At 41.5% G+C, this 20,532-nt stretch overlaps 1 protein-coding gene across 1 annotated transcript in view; it reads right to left on the bottom strand.

Annotated features, from left to right (window-relative positions):
• The window catches only part of LOC132384591 (bromodomain adjacent to zinc finger domain protein 2A-like), a 181,792-nt gene extending 170,069 nt beyond the window's left edge, over positions 1-11,723 (bottom strand). The window contains exon 1 of the mRNA XM_059955810.1: positions 11,611-11,723. The gene's annotated coding sequence lies outside the window, so the exon portion shown is untranslated. The remainder of the gene's footprint in view (positions 1-11,610) is intronic.
• Positions 11,724-20,532: the final 8,809 nt, after the last annotated feature.

Below are 20,532 nucleotides of genomic sequence, written 5' to 3'. Positions count from 1 at the left end.
CCTTTACACCTCTACCCTCTTCCTTCCCCACCCCAACCCTACCCAACTGTGTATAACTTCACAGACAGGTCCCGTTCTCCAGCCCTGGAGATCAAACATTTTGGATTTGAACCTTCAGAAGTGTATCTGTCCGCTGAGGTTTCTTGGTCAATTCACTGAATGAATGGTAGAGCTCGATAATAACACCTACTATGTCCTGGCAATGTCAACACAAAAAGACAATCACTCTGCTAGGTGTCAAGGCCCTGCCAGCAACGTCCATTACTATCACAGGAATCTAATCAAACCTCATACTTACCCTGCTTTACACACCTATAGTGTAAATGCTTTACATGAAATGCCTCGTTTTGAATCCCAGGAATAAAATGTTTCAGAGATCAGGCAGCATCTGTGGAAAGACAAATAGTTAACATTCAGATCAAAGACCCTACATCAGAAGTAACAAAGGGTCAAGGACCTGAAACATTAACCCTTTCTCATTTGACAAGTGCTGCCTGACCTGCTTTGTGTTTCCAACACTTTCTGCATTCTCTGTTCTTACTTCAAACTTCCAACGTTCGTAGTCTTTTTTCTTGATTTTCATTCAGACTTCTCACTCTGCATCAGCTGACCCAGTGGGCAGTACTACTCTGGAGTCCTTGGCACATAATCAAGTGCAGGAAACAAAGGGTGAACTCTTAAGAGAAATGTTCAAAGCCCTGTCTCCAGATCTATGAAGGATCAGGAGTGGTGGCCAAAGGTCAATATTTATCTGGTTTATCTAGCACTAAAACCGTATTAACATCTAATGAATCTTGCAAAGTCCAAGTTGACTGCTGTATTTGCTACAATATAACACAAAAGTATTTCACTGGCTGTCAATAGCTCTGGAACAATAATGTATTTTCATTCTCTCTTTTTGGTGTCAGAGTCATAGCATGGTTACATTAATAAAACTTGTAAAAAGATGATGATGCACCCACCCAAAATAATGAAGCAAAGACCAAGGAGCTGATTGTAGGTTTCAGGAGAGGGGAACCAGAGGTCCATGGGCCAGTATTCATCAGGGGATCAGAGGTGGAGAGGGTCGGTAGCTTTAAATTCCTGGGTGTCACTACCTCAGAGGACCTGTCCTGGACCCATCATATAAATATTATTGCTAAGAAAACACGACAACACTTCTACTTCCTCAGGAGTCCGCGGTGATTTGGCATGTCATCAAAAACCTTGACAAACTTCTTTAGATGTGTGGTGGAAAGTGTGCTGACTGGTTGCATTATGGCCTGGTATGGGAACACCAACGCTGCTGAGTGGAAAATCTTACAAAAGGTAGTGGATTCAGCCCTGTACATCACAGATAAAGGCTGCCTAACCATTGAGCACATCTATATGAAACACTGTCATAGAAAAGCAGCATCCATCATCGAAGTTCCTCACCGCCCAGGCAATGCTCTTTTCCTGCTGCTGCCATCAGGTCAAGTGTCTCAGGACTCACCACCAGGTTCAGGAAGTTACCGCCTCACAACAATCAGGCTCTTGAACCAAAGGGGATAACTCCACTCATCTATTGAGATGTTCCCACAACCAGTGGTCTCACTTTAATGACTCTCTATCTTATTTCCTGCTCTCATAACTTATTACTATTTATTTATATTTGCATTTGCACTTTTTGTTGTCTTCCGTGCTCTTGCTCTTTCATTGGTCCTGTTTCCAGCTTCTACTCTAAACATTTGCTGAGTATGCCCTCAGGAAAAAGAATCTGAGTTGTACATGGTGACATGTATGCACTCTGATAAAAAAAAACTACTTTGAACTTTGAAACTTTTGCTGATCGTTATAGCTGTGGGTGGAGGAGGAGGAAATACAGCCAAATGAATCAGACAGACCACAATGAGGCCCCACTCAGGTTGGAGTAATACTTCATATTCCATCAGGGAAGACTCTAACCTGATGGTACGAATATCAATTTCTCTAACATCCGGTAATTTCTACCCCTCCCCCTTCTATTGAATGTTGAAAGGCCAAAATAGAGTGCATGTGGGAGAGTCCAGGACCAGAGAGCGCAGCCTCAGAATACAAGGCAGTCTCTTTAGAACAGAGATAAGGGATTTATTTAGCCAGAGGGTGGTAAATCTGCGGAATTCAATGCACATTCAGTTGTGGAGGCAAAGTCATTGAATATATTTAAAGGGGAGGTTGCTAGGTTCTTGATTACTAAGGGCATCAAATGTAGAAGGAAGGAGAACAGGGGTTGAGAGAGATAATAAATCCGCCATGATGGAATAGTAAAGCAGAATCGATGGACCAAATGGCCTGAATCTGCATCCATGTCTTGTTATCTATGAATGCTCTTCCCAACATCGCACATTAGTGCACTGTGGTCACGTAAGGCCAGTGTCTCCAAAGAGCCTGCTGACTCACAACTACCATTGTAATTGTAATCCAACTCTCTTGGTATGAAATCTCAAGGACCAAGGAGAATGCTGGATATAAACCCACCCCACAGTATAAGTGGAGATACAAGAGATTGCAGATGCTGGATTGTGGATATGAGATCTTACATCAGGACTGCTTATAGCCATGACTGACTTTAATGGAGGCTAAGTCGGGGTATAAAATCTGACCCATCCCGTCAGTGCAAACAGTGAGTAAATGAGGTTAATGCTGTCCCACACTGGCTTGATTCAGTCGTAACAAAGCGACCTTTGGTTCTGGTACTGCAATTCTGGTAGAAATTGTGAACATTGGGCAGTGGAAGGGTGAGAGTAACGGGGATAATCCCACAAATGGTCTCTTAAGGCTCATCTTTAAAGGGCCCTCCCCATCCTGTCTAATTTTACTCTACACGACGCATACAGTTTTCCAGCAAATGGATGGAAACTCAGACAGCCTGCGTCTGTTTTCCTGATGGGAGAGATCTGCAGTGGGAACACGATTTTGTGAAACAATCAACTATCTACTTTCCACCTTCATCTCCGAGCTTCCAGTCGTTTTTTTCCGCTATTGTGCTGAGCTCTTGATGTACGATTTACGTCACATTAGGAATAGCTGGGTCTGTTTCTCGTGTCTCTGGGTCTTTTGCCCTCTGGCACCAACACAGTCACTATCACAAAAAGCTTTGAGGATTGGACCTGTATTTCACATCTACTGTGACACTAAGCCTTACAGCAATATCGAACAAAAAAAAAATACAGCACAGCAACAGGCTATTTGGCTCACCATGTCTGCACCAACTATGATGCAACTTCCAACTGATCCTTTATGCCTGCACACAATCTTTATTCTTTAATTCCATGCTTGCTCGCATGCCTCTTAAATGGGGTGGCATGGTAGGGTAACAGTTAGTGCATCGCTTGACAGCCCCAGTGAGCAGGGTTCAATTCCCAATAGCTTGTACGTTCTCCCCCATGACTATGTGGCTTTCCTCTGGGTGCTCTGGTTTCCTCCCACAGTCCAAGGGATTAATAGGTTAATTGGTCACATGTGCGTAACTGGGACGGCACATGGCTCATTGGGCCAGAAGGACCCAATGAAAACACTGAAGAAAGAAATCAGGAGGGCTAAAAGAAGGCATGAGGTTGCTTTAGCAGACAAGGTGAAGGAGAGTCCAAAGAGATTGTACAGGTATGTCAAGAGCAAAAGGACTGCAAGGTCCTCTTGAAGATCAGAATGGTGATCCATGCATAGAGCTAAAACAGATGATAGAGATTTAAAAATAATGTTTTGCATCTGTATTTACTCAAGAGAAAGATACAGAGTCTATAGAAGTGAAGCAAAGCAGCACCAACTTCATGGACCCTGTACAGATTACAGAGGAGGAGGTGTTCACTACCCTGAGGCAAATCAGGGTGGATAAATCCCCAGGGCCTGATAAGGTGTTCCCTTGGACCCTGTCGGAGACGAGTGCAAAAATTACCAAGGCCCTAGCAGAGATATTTAAATAATCCTCAGCAACAGGAGAGGTATTGGAGGACAGCCAATGTTGTTCCGCTGTTTAAAAAAAGGCTCTAAACAAAAACCAGGAAATTATAAACCAGTGAGTCTAACATCAGTGGTGGGAAAGTTATTGGAAGGTATTCTAAAGGACGGATATATGAGTATTTGGATAGACAGGGACTGATTAAAGATAGACAGCATGGCTTCGTGCATGGTAGGTCATGTCTAACCAATCTTATAGAGTTTAATCAAGGAAATTACCAGGAAAGTGGAAGAAAGCAATGCAGTGGATGTTGTCTAATGGACTTTAGCAAGGCATTTGACAAGGTCCTGCATGGGGGGGTTGGTCAAAAAGATTCAATTGCTCAGCATTCAAGTTGCGGTAGTAAATTGGATTAGACATTCGCTTTGTGGGAGAAGCCAGAGAGTGGCAGTAGATGGTTGCCTCTCTGACTGGAGGCCTGTGGCTAGTGGTGTGACACAGGGATTGATGCTGGGTCCTTTATTGTTTGTCATTTATATCAATGATCTGGATGGTCATGTGGTCAACTGGATCAGCAAATTTGTGGATAACACCAAGATTGGGGTGTGTGTAGTGGACAGCAAGGAAGGCCATCATGAAAGGGATCTGCATCAGCTGGAAAAATGGGTGGGAAAATGGCAAATGTAATTTAATGCAGACAAGTGCGAGGTGTTGTATTTTGGTAGGACCAAATAGGGTAGGTCTTACATAGTGCACGGTTAGGCACTGAGGAGTGTGGTAGAACAAAGGGATCTGGGAGTACAGGTCTATAATTCATTGAAAGTGGTCTCACAGGTAGATAGGGTTGTAAAGAAAACTTTTGGCATAAATCAAAGTATTGGGATGTTATGTTGAAGTTGTATAAGACATTGGTGAGGCCTAGTTTGGAGTATTATGTACAGTTTTAGTCACCTATCTACAGGAAAGGTGTAAACAAGATTGAAAGAGTACAGAGACAATTTACAGGAATGTTGCTGGGACTGCAGGACCTGAGTTATATGGGAATATTGAATAGGTTAGGACTGCATTTCTTAGAACGTAGAAGATTGAGAGAATTAACATAAACAACATTATGAGGGGTATAGATAGGACTAATGCAAGCAGCTTTTTCGCCACTGAGTTTGGATGGGACTAAAACCAAAGGTCATGGGTTAAGGGTGAAAAGTTTACAGGGACCATCAGGGAAAACTTCTTTATTCAGAGGGTTGTGTGTGGAATGAGCTGCTAGCACAAGTGGTATATGTGAGCTCGATTTCAATGTTTAAGAGAAGTTTGGATAGACACATGGATAGTAAGGGTATGGAGGGCTGTGGTCTCGCTGCAGGTTGATGGGAGTAGGCAGTTTAAATGGTTTCAGCATGGACATCAGGGGTCAAAGGGCCTGGTCTATGCTGAACTTCTCTATGACTCCATGACCGTGCCTGTGGCTAAAGAGTATAGAAAGATCTCTGTCAAAGCCCCAGCAATCTCCTCTCAGGATTCCCTCAGTATCCTGGGATAAGATCCCATCAGGCCCTGGGGACTCATCCAGCTTAATGGTTTTCAAAATAATTTGTTACTTCAAAAGGATTCTGTGTCACACGGTCTCTTCATTCTCTAGGCATAGTAAGTAACTCCAAACTCATGATACGAGTTACAACAGAATAACCCTAGATATTTGTAACAAGATATCTGTAAAGGAATGCTGCCACCCAACACATTCCAAGCTGCAAGAGTACACGCTAAAGGATGCACTGAAGCTCCAGCAGTCAATGCAAAAGCTTTATGGGGAAGGATTGCAGTCGTCAGTCTTGCAGCCATGAGACGTTGAGGGGCTGACACCTGTGTAAAAGCCTCTCAAACACAGGAGTAGCAAAGATGCCTTATACAGAGGATGCACTAGCACACCTATTTATAGATCTAATAACGGTACGCAAGTGTTATCTGGACAACACTATGAATGCAAGGAAAGCTCCACTAAAACGTCAAAGCGAGCAGACGCTGTAATTTTTTCTGCACTTTTATAGAAATAAAATTTTACAATAAAATATCAACATCCAAGGAAATGGCTGGGTAGAAGGCTCAGTATATCTCGAATATATCTCAAGAGTGGTAGGACATATATATACACCAATACAAGTATCCTTTAAAAGTCTTATTCCTAACCCTCAAAAGAATTTGCTCAGAAAACAGAAAAAAATGTCTTACAGGGCTGGAGAGAAACGTCTAGAGCTGAAGTTAATTTGGACAACTCCTTCTGTTGTCAGAAAGCAGAAAGTTGTCCACACTATCAGTGGAAAAGGGAGCAACGTGCAATAAAAGAACGGTGTAGAGAAAGAAGGCAAGAGTTAGTATCTTTCGTTAGGGCTATTCTGATGAAGGATCTCAGTCCTGAAACACTGACTCTGTTTCTCTCCCCATTGATGCTTTCAGCAATTATTTTAGATTTCCAGCATTCATTTTAAACAAGTTCTGGCCCAGTTTCCCCAGGGTAATTCCACTTTGAGAATAAAGCAACAAAGTCATTCACAGCCCCCATTTCTTACAGAATGTACTTGGTTATACAAACATACAAATGAGGACTTGACCACTAAAACATGCTCTGCCATTCAATAAGATCATGGCTGCCTTACTGCAACTTCAGGAGTGACCAAGATTTCTGCCTCCAATCTTTGCTGAAACTATTCCATAAAACCCCGTTGGGAGATGTACAAAAGTGAGCGTTACAAAGCTTGCAAAAAGGCAACAACTATCCCTTTCTTCCTGTGTGTAGCTGCAAGACATCCACTTGGCATATCATTCCAGAAAGGGATTCAGCATGTGCACGAACTGCACCATGTACAGCACTGCACCAGCTCGGTGTCATTTGCTCCCCATAATAATTAGCAGGATCTTGGCCCCACTTGCAATTTCTTTTTTGGTCATTTTCACTATTTTACACACTAAACAGTCAACAGAGGAAGCCACGGTAACCAATCTACAAGTAACCTTACGTTGCAACCCTCAAACAACACCACGTAGTCAATCAAGAAAAGAGCAGTTTCCAAAATTGCCATGCTTCGTGGAATTAAACTAGTGGCTGTTACCATATTTTTTAATTCAAAATTCTTCTGCCCTAGTAGCCGTTTGAGGGAATTTGCAATTTTGAGCAAGATAGACTGGAAATGTTCTATGATCTATTCCCAGTCTATGCTGAGTTTGCAGATTTCATGCACATATATTTATAAAAAGTATTCACCCCCTTGGAAGTTTTCATGTTTTATTGTTTTACAACATTGAATTAAGTGGATTTAATTTGGTTTTTTTTACACTGATCAACAGAAGAAGACTCTTGTATCAAAGTGAAAGCAGATCTCTACAAAGTGATCTAAATTAATTGCATAAGTATTCACCCCCCCCCCTTTAATATGACACACCAAATCATCACTGATGCAGTCAACTGGTTTCAGAAGTCACATGATTAGTTAAGTGGAGATCTATGTGAAGTCAAGGTGTTTCAATTAATTATAGTAAAAATACACCTGTATCTGGAAGGTCAACTGTTGAGTCAGTTCCCTGGCAAAAACTACACCATGAAAACAAAAGAACCCTCCAAACAACTCTGCAAAAAGGTTATTGAAAAGCACAAGTCAGGAGATGGATACAAGAAAATCTCCAAGTCACTGAATATGCCTTGAAATACGGTTAAGTCAATCATCAAAAATGGATAGAATACAGATAAGCTGTAAATTTGCCTAGAGCAGGCCGTCCTCAAAAACTGAGTGACCGTGCAAGAAGGGGACTAGTGAGGGAGGCCACCAAGAGATCTATGACAACTCTGGAGGAGTTACAAGCTTCAGTGGCTGAGATGGGAGAGACTGCACAAACAACAACTGTTGCCCGGGTGCTTCACCAGTCGCAGCTTCATGGGAGAGTGACAGAGAGAAAGCCACTGTTGATAAAACCTCACAAGAAATCTCAGCAAGAGTTTGCCAGAAGGCATATGGGAGACCCTGAAGTCAGATAGAATCAAAATTGAGCTTTTTGACCATCAGACTTTACGCTTTGTTTGGTGTAAGCCAAACACTGCACATCATCAAAAGTATACCATCCCTACCGTGAAGCACGGTGGTGGCTGCATCATGCTGTGGGGATGCTTCACTGCAGCAGGTCCTGGAAGGCTTGTGAAGGGAGAGGGTAAAATGAATGCAGCAAAATACAGGGAAGTCCTAGAGGAAAACCTGATGCAGTCTGCAAGAGAACTGCGACATGGGAGAAGATTTGTTTTCCAGTGAGACAATGACCCCAAGCATAAAGCCAAAGCTACACAGGAATGGTTTAAAACAACAAAGTTACTGTCCTGAAGTGGCCAAGTCAGAGTCCAGACCTCAATCCAATTGAGAATTTGTGGCTGGACTTGAAAAGGGCTGCTCACTCACAATCCCCATGCAATTTGACAGAGCTTGAGCAGTTTTATAAAGAAGAATGGGGATAAATTGCAGTGTGCAGATGTGGAAAGCTGATAGAGACCTATCCACACAGACTCAAAGCTGTAATTGCTGCCAAAGGTGCATCTACTAAAGACTGACTAGAAGAGAGTGAACACTTATGCAATCAATTATTTTATGTTTTATAGATGTAATTAATTTAGATCACTTTGTAGAGATCTGTTTTCACTTTGACATGAAAGTCTTTTTCTGTTGATCAGTGTCAAAAAAAGCCAAATTAAATCCACTGTGATTCAATGTTGTAAAACAATAAAACATGAAAACTTCCAAGAGGGAGAATACTTTTTATAGGCACTGTATCAACAATAGCATTACTGTTGGGGTCATGATGCAAGGACACAAGTTGAGAACCATAAACAAAATAAACAGCTATCACCTGGAAAATTCCTTGTGTGACAGCTGGGCTCAGTTTGTAAAATGTTTACCTCCTTATCTCTCAAGACCTCTAACATGAAAACTAAGGTGACATTTTACGGGCATTTGCAGAATGGTGTTCAAAACAGTTTGCTGTGTTGACTTGCATAACAATGACCACTGTGATTCATTATTGGAAAATGCAATTACAACTAAGTAACTGCAAGTCCCCTTATTATTAAATAACATTTCCCTATAACGTTCTGCACATTGCATCTGACAATATTTAGGGCCTTTCCTACTTCATGCACTTTATATAATCTACATCAGTGCTTCCCTACCTTTTTAGGCTCAACAAAGCCATAAAGCACCTTCATATTTGCCAACGCCCCGCTTACACACAATATACTTTCTGTCGCCCCGATAGTGCAAAAACATGTCGACCACATGAGAAACATGAGAAAAATGATTCTGCTTTAAATTTTTATTTGTCTTTAAATCTAGCTTACACAGTACCTGTGCACTGTACAGCAGCTTCGTTATCAATGTGATCCTTGAGCTAGATGGCTTTTAGCAAGAGTTGAAATACCTGATTCAAGTTGACAGCAAAACGCTTAAAGTCGCCACACATAACAATGTTCAAGTGGCTTCTGTTTTGTTTAATGAGTATGTGGTTCACTGCACTGGGCCTCTCTCAACAAGGTAGGAGGATGGAAATGTAATGGAGAGCAGTTTTGCTCTTTGCCAAAGACCAGGAAGTTTCATATGACAGTGTAGCCACATACCACAAAAGCTGACATTTTTGAAAAGCATGTTTGCTTCTTCATCATTCTGATAATTTCTTCTTGCAAGGTGTCTTCCTATTCTTCCACCTTGCAAAGAAATGAGTTAATTACCCAGTCTGGAATATCCAGATTGTTCAAATCCTTGAATTGATTCTGAAACTCCTTCTTCAGTGACTGCAGGTATAAGCAGTACTCTTGCAAATCACCATCTGTGATAGAGAGTGCCACACTTTCCATGCAGGGAAACTGTGAGAACTTTCTACTCCCAATATTTTGCTTATATATTTCCAATTTTCTGATAAAAAGTGGAAACTGCAATTTTTGCCTGGATTAAATTGAAAACCTCACCCTGCAGTTTCATATTTAGAATGTTCAGTTTGTCATACAGATCAGCTAGGTATGCCACATCTCAATCTTGTTTCCCAAGCTCTTGTTGACTTTGAGCAAAAATTCAACCACAGTATCAAAAAGATCAAAGAAACATTTTAAGCAGCAGCCTTTTGACAGCCAACACAGTTCAGTGTGAAGAAGCATTCAACTCTTCATTGCTATCTTGGCATAACTGGCAAAATACTCTGCTATTTAATGGATGAGCTATAATTTTGCTGATAGCAGATATTACAAAATATTGTATTATCTTGATTGTTGTAGGGTGGGGACAGTAAGCGGCACCCTAACTTGAGGCACGAGACCTGACCGACCGTGTCAACTCACTGCTGTCATCAACATCCAGTGGGCGTTCCCCGTTTGTGTTCATTTTCTATTTTAATTTAGCCCCATTAATGAATGATAAGTATGTACTCTATGAGTCTGAAAGTGGTGAAACCTTGAATTCTAATCCTACTAAGAAACAGAAACTACAGAAAGTGCATCAATACAATGTTACATACCTGAAGTATGATTTTATTCCGTTCCCGTCAGATCCGCAACACCCCATGTGTCTTATTATTAATACTGTACTGTCTAACGAAGCCATGAAGCCATCAAGATTGCAAGACGCTTCCATAAAAGACACCCTGAAGAGGCATACAGACAAGACTCCAACCCAGGTCAAGCCACCTCCAGGCCTCCAGTCTTGCTTTTAATATCCCCTTAAGTACCTTTACTGGCACTCACATTCTGCACTCATGAAAGTGACTATTTTTTAATAAGTTATCTAAAGGCAGTCAACGCTCACAATATTTGCAAATCTAAGTCAGTGCCATAGAAACTTAGAAAGTAGGAGGAAGACTAGGTCTTCAGCCCTTCAAAGCCGCTTCTCCAATTAACATGATCGTGGCTGATCCTAAGTCCATAAGCATATTTCTGCTCTCTACCCACTCACTTTGTCTGGGAATTGATCTCTTTCCTTTGGTGGCACGGTGGTGCAGCTAGTAGAGCCACTGCCTCATAATGCCAGACACCCAGGTTCAATCCTGACTTCAGGTCTTGTCTGCGGGTGGAATTTGCGCATTCTCCGTGCTGCGTGGGTCTCCCCCAGGTGCTCTGGTTCCTTCCCACATCCCAAAGGTGCGCGCGCTGATAGTTTAATTGGCCACTACATACTGTCCCTAGCGTAACGGAGTAGTAGAGTTTGGGGAGAATTAGAATATGGGAAGAATAAAATGGAATTAGTGTAGTGAGTGGCTGAGTACTGACTCAATGGGCCAAATGGCCCATTTCCAAGCAGTATAACTCTGTGACTCTAAATGTTTTATTGACAGGGCTTCTAGCTGGAATGATGGAAACCGAGAGCATCCTCTGGAGAAATCACAAGGCACCAAACTATGTACATCAATGTAGTGACCTCATTGAAACACAAAAAAGTTTAATGGGTCTTGACAGAATCAACATAGGGCTGAAGTTTCCCTCTGGCTGTGATGTTGAGAATCAGGGTCACAGTGTCAGAATAAGGGATTGGCCATTCAGGGTAGAGTTAAGAATGTTGTTCACTCAGAGATGGTGATGGTTGGCATTCTATACCTGTAGATATCCAGTACATTCAGGACAAAAAGTGATAGATTTTTAATTTTTACAGAAATCAAAGGATACACAGTTAGTGCAGGAAAATGGTACCGAAATAGATCACCTTCGGACTTATTGAATGGCAAAGCAGGAATGAGGGGCTGAATGGCTGCTTCCTGTTCCAAAGGAGCGAGTCAGTATTCCCAACTGGGGCTCTCAGGTGGAAGATTTGTTGGTTTTAAAGCATGTGACCACTTGTCTCTGAGCAGCTGTTAAAGACAAAAATCTCCCTTTATTGCTAGCACTTTGGCTGTAGGGAAGGATCTGTAGACATCTGTTCTTCACAAGTATATAATTATAGTTTTAAAATAAAAACAGGAAATGTTGGAAATGCTCAGCAAAATCTGTGGAGAGAGGAACAGAGTCAGTTTTTCAAATGAAGGGTCACCTTACTCGTTAATTAGGTTTTTCTTTCTACAGATGCTGTCTGACTTGCTGAGAGAGTCTATCTTTTTTTAATTCAACCTATCAGAACCCTGAAATGATAAATCTTGTTTTTCTCTCCACAGATGTTTCCTCACCTTCTCTCAAACATTTTCTCCATTTATTGTCTGAGTCAGAACGGTATTAATTTACACAGCTAATCCTATGTCACCTATTGCCAACATTTTTCATCTTACTTGAATACTGAAGTGGCTAAAGTACAAAATGTCTGTATGTTCTTCCTGTGACTGTGTGAGTTTCCCTGAGGTGCTCTGGTTTCCTTCTGCATCCCAAAGACATGCGGGTTGGTAGGTTAATTGCCCGAGGGTGTATGTGAGTAGTAGAATCTGCGGACAGTAAATGGGAATATGGGGAGAATAAAATGGGTTAGTGTAAAATCTGGGTGGCTATGGCCTACATGGACAGTGGGCTGAAGGGCCTCTTTCTGTGCTGAATCTCCATCTTTAAACTCATAAATGACAAACTGAGGAAACTGAAAGTGCACTGGGAATTTCACAGCAATGGACCTTTTACGATTCTGACCCAAATGAAAGACAAGGTTTAACAATATTAACACAGACAATGATTTACTAGGATCCAGCATTGAAAACTTTACACTAGTTAATATCTTGCACTAGATAACTAGGTTACCTACTGTAAAGAAGGTCAATGATATGGTTCACTACCTCAAACCAACTCTATAGCTCTTTTATTGCACAGTTCATTAATGAAAAGAAATGCAGAGTAAACCTTAAGACCAGAATTAAGCCACTCAGCCCATCAAGTTTGCTCTACCATTTCACCATGGTTGATTTATTATCCTTTTCAGCTCCATTCTTTTGTCTTCTCGTAACCTTTGGCACCCTTACAAATCAGGAACCCATCGACCTCTGCTTTAAATACACCCAATGACCTGGCCTCCACAGCCGTCTGTGGCAATGAATTCCATAGATTCATCTCTCTCTAGTTAAAGAAATTCCTTTTCATCTCTGTTCTAAACTGACATCCTTATATTCTGAGCCTGTGCCCTCTGGTCCTAGACTCTCCCACTACAGGAAACACTCTCCCCGTGCCCTCTCTATCTAGATATTTTAATATTCAATAGATTTAAATGAGAACCCAATCAAACGCTTCTCAAATGTTAACCATTTCATTCCTAGAATAATTTTCACGAATCTCCTGTGGAACCTCTCCAATGCAAGCACTTGTTTCTTAGATAAGGACCCCAAAGCTGTTCAAAATAGACCAAGTGTGGTCTGACCAATGCCTTATAAGCCTCAGCATTGCATCCTTGCTGTTATGTTCTAGTCCTCCCAAAATCAACACTCACATTGCATTTGTCTTCCTTACCACCAATTCAATTTTCAAGCTAACCTTCAGGGAATCCTGCACGAGGATTCCCCAAGTCTCTCTGCACCTCTGATTTCTGAATTTTCTGTCATTCTACCATACACATGCCAATACACTTCCCTCCACCGTAATCCATCTGCTACTTCCTTGCCCATTTTCGTAATCATTCTGTAGCCTCACTGCTTCCTCAACACTACTTGCTTTCCACCTATCTTCCTATCGTCTGCAAACTTGGCCATAAAGCCATCAATTGCATCACCCAAATCATTGACATATAATGTGAAAAACAGTTCCAAAACTGACTCTTGTGGAACACTAGTCACTGGCAGCGAATCAGAAGAAGTTCCCTTTATGCCCACTCTTTGCTTTTTGCCAGACAGCTAATCTTTTATCCATGATAGTATCTATCCTGTCATACCATGGGCCCTTATATTGTTTAGCAGCCTCCTGTGCAGCACCTTGTCAAAGGCCTTCTGAAAATCCAAATACACAACATCCACCGATTTTCCTTTGTACATCTTGCTTGTTATTTCCTCAAAGAATTCCAACAGATTTATTAGGCAACGTTCCCCTTAAGGAAACCATGCTGACTTTGGCCTATTTTATCATGTGCCGCAAAGTACCCCGAAACTTCATCCTTAATAACGGACTCCAACATCTTAACAACCACTGAGGTCAGGCTAACTGGCCTATAGTTTCTTGTCCTTTAATTTCCTCTCTTCTTAAAGAGTGGAGTGATATTTACAATTTTCCAGCACCCCAACCATTCCAGAACCTTGTGATTCTTGAAAGGTCATTACTAATGCCTCCACAATCTCTTCTGCTATCTCTTTCAGAACCCCGGGGTGGAGTCCAAATGCTCCGGGTGACTTGTCTGCCTTCAGACCTTTCAGCTTCCCAAGCATCTACATTCACTTCTGCCCCCTGGCGCTCTTGAATCTCTGGTATTGTACTGGTGCCTTCCACAGCGAAGACTGATGCAAAATACTTATTCAGTTTGTCTGCCATTTCTTTACCCTCCATTACTGCCTCTCTAGTGTCATTTTCCAGTGGGCCAATATTCACTTACACCTCTCTTTTACTCTTTATATATCAGAAACAACTTTTGGTATTATTGGCTAGCCTACCTTCAAATTTCATCTTTTCTCTCCTTGGGGCTTTTTAGTTGTTTTCTGGTGGTTTTTAAAAGCTTCCCAATATTCTAACTTCTCATTAATTTTTGCTATTTGTCCTCTCCTTTGCTTTTCTGTCTTTGATTTCCCTTATCAGCCACAGTTGCCTCATCCTCCCTTCAGAATACTTTTCCATCTTTGGAATGTATCTATTCTGCACCTTCAGAGAATGGTCAGTGCATGGAACGGGCTGCTGGCAAAGGGTGGAGGTGGATACAATACGGTCTTTTAAGAGACTTTTGGATATGTACATGGAGCTTAGAAAAATAGAGGGCTATAGGTAAGCCTAGTAATTTCTAAGGTAGGGACATGTTCAGCACAACCTTGTGGGCTGAAGGGCCTGTATTGTGCTGTAGGTTTTCTGTGTTTCTATGTTAATATATTAATGCCTCCACAATCTCTTCAGCTACCTCTTTCAGAACCCTGGGGAGTAGTCCATTTGGTCCAGGTGACTCATCTACCTTCAGACCTTTCAGTTTCCCAAGCACCTTTTCCCTAGTAATAGCAACTGCACTTACTTCTGCTCTCTGACAATCTCGAACTTCTGACATATTGCTAATGTCTCCCACAGTGAAGACTGATGCAAAATACTTATTCATTTTGTCCAGTATTTCCTTGTCCCCCATTACAACCTCTCCAGCATCACTTTTCAGGGGTCTGATATCAACTCTCACTTCTTTGTGCACAGTATCTGAAGAAGCTCTTGGTATCCTCTCTAATATTATTTGCTTGCTTACCTTCATTGTCTAGCTTTTCCCTCTTTATGACTTTTTTTAATTGCCTCTGTTGGCTTTTAACAGCTTCCCAATCCTCTAACTTCCCACTAACTTTTGCTTTACTATATGCCCTCTCTTTTGCTTTTATGTTGGCTTTGACTTTCCCTGTCAGCCACTGTTACATTATCCTCCCTTTAGAATACTCCTTCTTTGGGATCTATCTATCCTGTGCCTTCCAAATTGCTCCCAGAAAATCCAGCCATTGCTGCTCTGCCATCATCCCTGCTAGTGTCCCATTCCAACCAACTTAGGCCAGCTCTTCTCTCATGCCTCTGTAATTCCCTTTACTCCACTGTAATACTGATACCTCTGGCTTTATCGTCTCCCTCTCCAAGTGTAGGGTGAATTCTATCATATTCTAATCATTGCTTTCTAAGGGTTCCTTTACCTTCAGCTTGCTAATCAAATCTGGTTCATTACACAACACCAAATCCGGAATTGCCATTCCCAAGTGGGCGCAATCACAAACTGCTCTAAAAAGACATCTTGGAGGCATTCGACAAATTCCTTCTCTTGGGATCCACAGCACCAACATGATTTTCCCAATCCACGTGCATATTGAAATCTCCCATGACTATTGTAACACTGCCCTTCTTACATGCCTTTCTATCTCCCAATGTAACTTGCATTCCACATCCTGGCTACTGTTCAGAGGCCTGTATTTAATTCCCATCTGGGTCTTTTTACCCTTCCCGAAAGTACGCTACATCTTTCAATCCTCTTTCTAAGCATTACAATTTTTTTAAACCAGCAGAGCCACTTTAACCTATACAATGTATATCGTTGGATGTTAAGCTCCCAACTATGATCTTTCAGCCACGACTCGGCGATGCCCGCACGTCATACCTGCCGATCTCTAAATGCGCAACAAGACCATCTACCCTATTCCGTACACGGCGTGCATTCAAATATAACACCTTCAGTCGAGCATTCATCACCCTTTTCAACTTTGCCCCCATGTTACCGGAAGTTAAATTCCTATCCCTTTCTGAACTTTTTGTCTTTTCTTTTATTCTGGAGACTTTGTAACCTCTCTTGCACTCTCCTCCTCTTTTACTTTATCCTCACTTTTCCAAACCATTGTACTGTCAAACCTACCATTTAGTTTAAAGACACTTCATTTATCTCATCTCTCTGACTGCAGTTTTGCCCTATTATCTGCCTGACCTTGCTCACAGTCTCACTACACGCTGCATCTACTTGTCTACTAACTGCCCAATCCTCCGCCTTACTACTCCGGTTCCCATCCCCCTGCCAAATTAGTTCAAGCTCTCCGCAACAGCTCTAGCAAATTATGTATATATGTGTCTGTATTTATTCGCGTACCAAAGTATCGAATGTAACTATGGAAGAATTAACGACTGTGTCGATACGCCGTGCGAACATGTCGGTTCCTAGGACCCTGTGGGCTCTTTCTGTGTGTATTTGATTACGCGGACTCTAAGACCCAGTGAGATGCCCAGGAGCCGGCCGCAGGAGGAAGTGATACAAGCACAAGAAAAAAAAGATAAAAAACTGCACAGCAATCACACGCACGCACGCTGATCCCCAAACTGCTGCGGGCCCTACATGAGGAGGTTTTACAGCCTGATCGGAGGAAGGAGCCAGGTTATATTACTTACCTGGCCATCCAGCTCATGCCCAGCCGGGCGCTGAGCTCTACGACCAGCCCGAAATGGCAAAGTTTTGGTGGATTTCGCAGAGAGTCTGTTTCACCCCCTCTTCAGGCAGGTGGCTGAGACTAATGACGTCAGTCAGCTCTGACCTACAGCATCATCTGCATAAATTTGACTTTGTAAAGAAAGATTACCATCTACTCATTAACATGCAGCCATTGTACAGCAACCTCCGCTGCTCCACATCGCGACAACCTTCATAATTATGCAATTAAATGCCTCCATTTTTCCTTTTAACTTTGTAGTCCATCCATTAATATAAATATACATATTAATATTTTTAAAAATATGTATAGAGAAAAATCACAATCAACATGTACATAAACTATATTTGAAAATTATATTAAATATGAATTAGAAAAACTTGTTAACATTGTCAGATTCATATTTGTATTTTAATTGATTACAGTTCTGTTATGTTCATTAACATGGAACCTGTATTGTGGTCAAATGTTTTATGCAAATATAATTTGATTTTAGATCAGTTCCTATGGTTAAATGGATTTTGGAAGAAATTAATAATTTTCATCAATTATCAATCATCATTTACATGTGTTTTCTGTTGTAAGTGCCACAAAAATGGCCTCTTCATTTTAATTAATTCTCAGGATTTGTGAAAGGGACTGACATTTTTAAAAAAATACAAATAGTCTTGAAAACGTAGCCCTTCCCTATATGGGACCTTTGCAGACTTTCACAGAGAAACAGGTAGTTCCGTTTCTTTCAGCTTTTATTTTCCTTAAAGGACGAGATTTTCAGAGAGAGGATATTTTTAAAAATGCAATAAGGAACCATTGGGAGAATATCTGAACCCGGGAACGTATAACAGAATTGTAGAGAAAGTGTGTTAAGTGACAGTCGCAGTGATTAAACTAGGTACTCCTGGTCAGTATCGGTGTGTGGTCTGTGCTGAACTTACTGTATGCGAATTCAGTCTCACCGCACTCCAGTGACAGCTGATGTGGAGACATCTGGAGTATTTGAGCAAAGATCGTCTAATCGTCAGACTTTTGCATCCTCCCCCGCTCCCCCTCCCATGCACTTACTATATTTTAGACTCCCACGTGTAAACAAAACAATTTGGCAGAGTGGGTGGTGGATTCTTTTCTACCATTCTACATTTTTTCCCGCTGCTGCTTTTAATTCCTGCTGGCTTCCAGTTCCACACACAACTGACAACTTCCCTGTGCTCGGTTCGAGTGACTACCCTTCATGGGCCAAATATCATCCTCCATTAACGGGGTATCCCAGCACAACCAGGAACTTGTGCTCAGCCGGCGTCCGACTGCATACTGCCCAACAGAGGTCGCTTCAGATTGAAGCGGAATGAGAGCTCCGGTTAATGCGTCCGCTGTTCGCCTCACTGTTTCTGTCGCCTGATCGAAGGCGGTAGAGATCACAAATAGTATTTGTGACTTCCCGAGTCTTTTTGGCTCAGTTTCATAGTGAGGGTGTACTTACCAACAGAAATAATTGAAGCAGCGTGGTAGGTAAATTGTCTTAACTAAGCATTGGGAAACTGCGGGCTGAAGAGAGGATCGGTCTGAAATCATAAACACTGCAAATATTCCGGGAAGATAGCATTGAGAAATATATATGGAACCTTCGTCAATATCCCCTTTAGGCGAGTTAAAATGAGTTTATGCTTGGATCGAGTCGGGCATTTTTTTTTGTTTACGGATTCTAATGACATTACTGGTGCCTCTGGTTTGGAGGAATTACACAGCCTGCGCTGTGGGGGGATGTGGATTAACCAGGATTACCCAGGGATTCGGCATTTTAGTTGCTATCTTTTTATACCGCAAACTCCTTCTAGCATCCAAGGACAATGATTACTCCCCTGATCTGAACCCTCTCGCTCTCTCTCCGTGATCGGAAGTTATTCAATGATAGGCGGTGGACTGTAAATCCTTGTTAGTCCGTGAGCCAGTAGGGTTGGTCGGTACCATCTGAGGGGAATAATGCTCATAGTGATTTTTGGCAAGGTTTACATCTCTAGAGTTAGAAAATATGTGATAGCATTGCACCAGTGGTAGCTTTATGTGTGCTATCATGCATTTTATAACGCTACCCTAACATAAGCATTTCTGAAAAGTGGCCAATGTAAAGTACAACATATATATTCAACCTAGTGGTATTTTGTCATCAGTGATCCCTCAACATTGAAATTTGTCACAATGATAGCTGAGCTCAAGCACTTATAATCAAATGTTGTTATAAAATTCTTCATTGAAAACTATGTCACTGGTGGCACTCGCAGTACAGTGCCCAATTTCAGTAGAGTGAATCATTTAATTTTTAGAAAAATATTTGTCTGTTCTTTATTTTGGAAAAGTCAATTAAAAACCTTAGGACACATATAATCACATGGATTTGTAGAGAATTTATTCAGGAATTCAAATAAGTAATCATTTTGTGTATATATTCCATATTAACATCAGTACAGCAGAAAATATTACCCCAGCCACCAAAAGCTGGGGTAATGGAGCTGGGGTAAATGTGACTTGGAGCCCTTCAGAAATTTCACCTTATTACAAAAAAATGCAGATGAAGACGAAGATGAAGTCTTCTGATGAAGATCTCCTACTTGGCCTTTTTGATGTACCAGCTTCATCAGTAATGCTTTCCTTGGCTTTCCTTTTCAGAATCTCTAAGTCTCTCTTCATGGTGAAGAGGATTCGGCATCTTCGGTGATAGTAGATTCTTGGGACTCGTTTTCCTCAAAGTTATTTAGCAACGTCTAAAACAGAGGCATAGTTTCTCACTTTGGCTGCTTCAAGTACTGTTTGCCAGGATCCATAGTCTTGAGGACTAACTAAATGGAAATCATCTTCTTTTGATGTTTTCCAGTGTATGATACACTGCTTCTTAATAGATGTTTTGTGCTTCTGGCTCTCCATTCTGAAGCAAAGTGATTCAGCTACTCCAGATCTAAATCTACCCTACTCTTCTCTCACCTCTATTGTGCAGGACTATCCCACCACCACAGTACCTGACCCAGAAAAAAATCACACTAACATTGCTGGTGAAAAAAGCTCCTGCTGCAAAGGTGATATAAATGGTGATATACAAATATAAATGTAAAACAGAAGTACATCTTATGTAGTGTATAGTCACTGTGTTGTTACTGGCAGTAATAGATGACATTTGTAGAGATGCTAATTTTAACAACTTTTCTGAAAAACATATAGTCTGAGCTATATTTCCACCAATTTTCAAAGACAAAGCGTCACTAATAAGAGAGAACCATCAGTTTGAAGTAGAATGCTTCATTCTGTGCTATGTATAGTTTTGAAAAGTGTGTTTTGGCATGGGTTATAAATCGAGCGATAACACACGGAAAGTTACCACCGCTGCAATGCTATCACATATTTTCTATCACTAGGGGTGTATACCTTGCCAAAAATCACTGTAAGAATTATTCCCCCCGGATGGTACCGGCGGCCCAGATTTGGGGTCCTGGCTCACGGACTATATATTGTTTGCAATCTCTCCGGTTACAGATGTAGCAGTTATTTCAGCTCCCTCACATGGCTGTGTTCAGTAATTCTCTTACATGCCTCCCTTGCAGAAGTATACAAAACAAATC

The sequence above is a fragment of the Hypanus sabinus genome, chromosome X1 (assembly GCF_030144855.1).
Source record: "Hypanus sabinus isolate sHypSab1 chromosome X1, sHypSab1.hap1, whole genome shotgun sequence".
NCBI classification, from domain to species: domain Eukaryota; kingdom Metazoa; phylum Chordata; class Chondrichthyes; order Myliobatiformes; family Dasyatidae; genus Hypanus; species Hypanus sabinus.
Note: the sequence above shows the minus strand (reverse complement) of the source record. Positions and strands in the feature narration are given on the sequence as shown.